Source organism: Cebus imitator, unplaced genomic scaffold (genome assembly GCF_001604975.1).
Source record: "Cebus imitator isolate Cc_AM_T3 unplaced genomic scaffold, Cebus_imitator-1.0 Scaffold171, whole genome shotgun sequence".
Taxonomy (NCBI): domain Eukaryota; kingdom Metazoa; phylum Chordata; class Mammalia; order Primates; family Cebidae; genus Cebus; species Cebus imitator.
Window position 1 is genome coordinate 2,873,284 of NW_016107486.1, and position 5,472 is coordinate 2,878,755.

Here is a 5,472-nt window from a genome sequence, read left to right on the forward strand (position 1 = left end):
TACTCACTTCTCTGGTGGGCATTTATTGCTTTAAATTTCCCTCTAGACACTGCTTTAAATGTGTCCCAGAGATTCTGGTATGTTGTGTCTTTGATCTCATTGGTTTCAAAGAATATCTTTATTTCTGCCTTCATTTCATTGTTTATCCTGTTGACATTCAGGAGCAGGTTGTTAATCTCCATGAAGTTGTGCGGTTCTGAGTTAGTTTCTTAATTCTGATTTCTAATTTGATTGCACTGTGGTCTGAGAGACTGTTTGTTATGATTTCCGTTCTTTTGCATTTGCTGAGGAGTGATTTACTTCCAATAATGTGGTCAATTTTAGAGTAGGTGCAACATGGTGCTGAGAAGAATGTATATTCTGTGGATTTGGGGTGGAGATTTCTGTAGATATCTATTAGGTCCACTTGGTCCAGATCTGATTTCAAGTCCTGGATATGCTTGGTAATTTTCTGTCTCATTGATCTGTCTAATATTGACAGTGGAGTGTTAAAGTCTCCCACTATTATTGTGTGGGAGTAAGTCTCTTTGTAGGTCATTAGGAACTTACTTTATGTACCTGGGTGCTCCTGTATTGGGCGCGTATATATTTAGGATCATTAGCTCTTCTTGATGCATCGATCCTTTTACTATTATGTAATGCCCATCTTTGTCTCTTTTGATCTTTGTTGGCTTAAAGTCGATTTTATCAGAGACTAGGATTGCAACCCCCTCTTTTTTTTTTTTCTTGGTAAACCTTCCTTCATCCCTTTATTTTGAGCCTATGTGTGTCCTTGCAAGTGAGATGGGTTTCCTGCATACAGCACACCGATGGGTCTTGACTTTTTATCCAATTTGCCAGTCTGTGTCTTTTGATTGGGGCATTTAGCCCATTTACATTTAAGGTTAATATTGTTATGTTTGAATTTGATCCTGTCATTTGATGGTAGGTGGATGTTTTGCCCATTAGTTGATGTATTTTCTTCATTGTGTCCATGGTTTTTACCATTTGGTACATTTTGGAAGTCACTGATACTGGTTGTTCCTTTCCATGTTTAGTGCTTCTTTTAGTAGCTCTTGTAAGGCAGGCCTGATGGTGACGAAATCTCTGAGCAATTGCTTGTTGGTAAAGGATTTTCTTTCTCCTTCGCTTATGAAGTTTAGTTTGGCTGGATGTGAAATTCTAGGTTGAAAGTTCTTTTCTTTAAGGATGTTGAATATTGGCACCCACTCTCTTCTGGCTTGCAGGGTTTCTGCCGAGAGATTCTCTGTGAATATGATGGGCTTCCCTTTGTGGGTAACCCGACCTTTCTCTCTGGCTGCCCTTAGCATTTTTTCCTTCATTTCGACCCTGGAGAATCTGACAATTATGTGCCTTGGGGTTGTTCTTTTTGAGGAGTATCTTTCTGGTGTTCTCTGTATTTCCTGGACTTGAATGGTGGCCTGCCTTGCTAGGTTGGGGAAGCTCTCCTGGATAATACCCTGTAGATTGTTTTCCAACTTCGTTTTATTTTTCCCATCACTTTCTGGTATACCAATCAAACATAGATTTGGTATTTTCACATAGTTCTATATTTCTTGGAGGCTTTGTTCATTCTCTCCATCACATTCAGCTACACCTATCAAACGTAGATTAGGTCTTTTTATATAATCCCATATTTCTTGGAGGCTTTGTTCATTTCTTTTCACTCTTTTTTCTCTATTCTTGCCTTCTCATTTTACTTCATTGAGTTGATCTTCAATCTCTGATATCCTTTCTTCTGCTTGGTCAATTCATCTATTGAAACTGTGTATGCTTCACGAAGTCCTTGTGCTGTGTTTTTCAGCTCCATGAAGTCGTTTATATTCTTCTCTAAGCTGTTTATTCTAGTTAGCATCTCATCTAACCTTTTTTCAGGGTTCTTAGTTTCTTTGCATTGGGTTAGCACATGTTCTTTGAGCTCTGAAAAGCTTGTTATTACCCACCTTCTGTGGCCTGTTTCTGTCAATTCATCAGATTCATCCTCCATCCATCTTTAATTCCTAGCTGGTGAGGAGTTGTGATCCCTTGGAGGAGGAGAGGCATTCTGGTTTTTTGTGTTTTTATCCATTTTGCACTGGTTTCTTCCCATCTTAGTGGCTTTATCTAACTATGGTGTTTGTAGTTGGTGACTTTTGGATGGAATCTGTGAGTGGACGTCCTTTTTGTCGATGTTGAATCTATTTCTTTCTGTTTCTTAGTTTTCCTTCTAACAGTGAGGCCCCTCTGCTGCAAGACTGCTGGAGGGCCACTCCAGGCCTTTCTTGCCTGTGAATCACCCATGGGGGCTGCAGAACAGTAAGGGTTGCTGCCGGATTCTTCTTCTGTTATCTTTGCCCCAGAAGCATACCCGCCAGATATCAGTCTGAACTCTCCTTTATGAGGTATGCCTTTGGGTGTACAGGGGTCGGGGAGCTGCTTGAGGAGACAGTCTGTCACTTATAGGAATTCAAGTGCTGTGCTGGGAACTCTGTTGTTCCAGCAGAGCTGCTGGGCTGGTACCTTTAAGTCTGCTGCAGTGTAACTCATAACCACCTCTTTTCCCAGGTGCTCTGACCTAGGAATGTCAGCTTTATTTTAATTTCCTGATGTGCTGTTGCCTTTTTTCAGAGATGCCCTGCTCTGCATGGAGTAGTCTAGTCATAGTCTGGCAGCATAGGCATTGCTGAGCTGCTGCAAACTTTGCCAAGTTGCTGTGTGAACTGCCTTGGTACTGGCGGACTGCCTTGGTAATGGTGAACACCCTTCCCCCCACTGAGCTGGACCGTCCCAGGTCCAGCTGTGCTTGCTGCAAAATTCTCAGTCCAGAGCATTTCAGATTGTTTGTTTTATGGGGGTGGTACCCACCAAGCCATATTGCCTGGCTCCCTGTCTCAGCCCCATCCCTTTCAGTTGAATGGGCAGCTCTGTGTCCCAGGCGTTCCAGGCACCATTTGAAACAGCCACCCAGATTTGGGTGAGTTTCTGTGCACCAACCCACAGCACCAGCCATGCTGAAAACTTGTGGTGCTTTTTGGCCCAGGAATCTCCTGGTCTGTGGGCAGTGAAAACTTGTTTGGAAATGTGGTGAGCACTCACCCTCTGTGTTGTTCTTGCTGGGAACTGCACTCTGAAGCTGTTCTGATTTGGCTATCTTGGATTAAACCCACATTTTCTTTATCAAATCTATTGTTGATGGGTATTTGGGTTGATTTCATGTCTTTGCTATTGTGAGTAACGATTCAATGAACATATTTATGCATGTAATCTTTATAATAGAATTATTTATATTCTTTTGGGTATATACCCAGTAATCATCCATACAATTCTTTATATGTAATGTTTTGTGTGGTTCTGATATCAAGATAATATTGGTCTCATAGAAAAAATTGAGAAATGTTTTCTCCTCTTGTATTTTTTGTGAAGATAAAACTCAAAAAATAACAGATGCTGGCAATGCTGTGAAGAAAAAGTAATGCCTATACAATCTTGGTGGAAACATAACTTAGTTAAGCCACTATGGGAAGTATTTTGGAGATTTTTATACCCAAAAGAATATAAATCATTGTGTTTCAAAGATATATCCAAGTGTATCTTCATTGCAGCACTATTCACAATAACAAAGACGTGGAATCAACCCAAATGCCCGTTAGTAATAGATAGGATAAAGAGAAGATGGTACATATACATCATGAAATACTGTGCAGCTATAGCATGGAATACTATGCTGGCATACTATGCAGCCATGAAAAGAAATGAGATTATGTCTTTCACAGGAACATGGATAGAGCTGGAAGCCATTATCCTCAGCAAACTAATGCAGGAACAAAAAAACCTAAACACCTCATGTTCTCACTTAAAGTTGGAGCTGAACAATCAGAACACATAGAAAAAGCAAGGGGAACAACACACGCTGGGGCCTGTGAGGGGGTCAGGGCAAGGGAGGGCATTGGAAGAATAGCTAATGGATGCTGGGCTTAATTAGTACCTAGATGATTGGTTAATCTGTGCAGCAAACCATCATGGCAAACATTTACAAAATGTTTACATCCTGCACATGTACACGAGAACTTAAGTTGAAGGAAGAAAAAGAAAATACTTAGAACTAATATAGGAGGAAGACATATTTCCAAACTCATTTTACAAGGGTAACATTACTCTGATACCAAAACCAGGCAAAGACACATAAAACAAAAAGAAAATATCAGTCAATATGATTGATGAATATTGATGCAAATATCCATAACAAAACACTAGCAAGCCAAATTCAACAACACATTAAAAATATCATTCATCATAACCAAGTAAGATTTATCCAAGAGATGCAAGATTTGTTCAACATATGCAAATCAATTAATTTGATACATTGTATCAACAGAAGAAGGGACAAACAACATACAATTATTTCAATTGATGCTGAAAAAACATTTAATAAAATTCAAAATACCTTCATCATGAAAAATTTCTAAAACCCAGGTACAGAAAGAACATACTTCAACATAATAAAAGCCATATGCAACAGACTCACAGCTAATATTATACTAAGTGGGGAAAAACTAGAAGCCTCTCCTCTAAGATCAGGATGTCCACTTCCAACACTGTTATCCAACATAGTGCTGGAAGTCCAAGGCAGAGCCATTAGACAAGATAAAGAAATAAAGGGGATCCAGATTGGAAAGAAAGATGTCAAAGTGTCTTTGTTTGCAGATTATGTAATCCTTTATCTGGAAAAACATAAACTCCACCAAAAAACTTTTTGACTTGATTACTAAATTCAGTAACATTTCAAGATACAAAAATTAATATACAGTAGCATTTCTACATGCCAATGGTTAGCAATATGAAAAATAAATCAGGGAAAATTATTTTATATACAATAGCTACAAGTAAAACTATATACCTAGAAATTACATTAACCAAAGAAATAGAAGACACAATGAAAACTGTAAAACATCAATGTAAAATATTAAAGAGGATGCAAAAAAATATTGAAAATTTGTTTATGGATTGGAAGAATTAATATTGTTAACATGTCTATACTATCTACAGTAATCTATAGATTCAATGCAGTCCTTATAAAGATACCATTGACATTCTTCACAGAAATAACAAAAAGAAATCCTAAAATCTGTATAGAACAACAAAAGATCTAAAATAGCCAAAGCTATCCTGAGCAAAAGAACAAAACTGTAGGAATCATGTTACTTGACCTTAAATTACATTGCAGAGCTGTAGTTATCAAGATGGCATAGAGCTGGCATAAAAACAGACACATAAATCAGTGGAACAGTTTACAGAACCCAGACATAAATCCATACATCTACAGTAAACTCATTTTTGACAATGGTACTAAGAACATACTTACATTTGTGAGAGGACATTCTCTTCAATAAATGGTACTAAAAATAAACCGGATATCCATATGCAAAAGGATGAACCTAGACCCCTGCCTCCTGTCATATACAAAAATCAACTCAAAATGAATCAAATACTTAA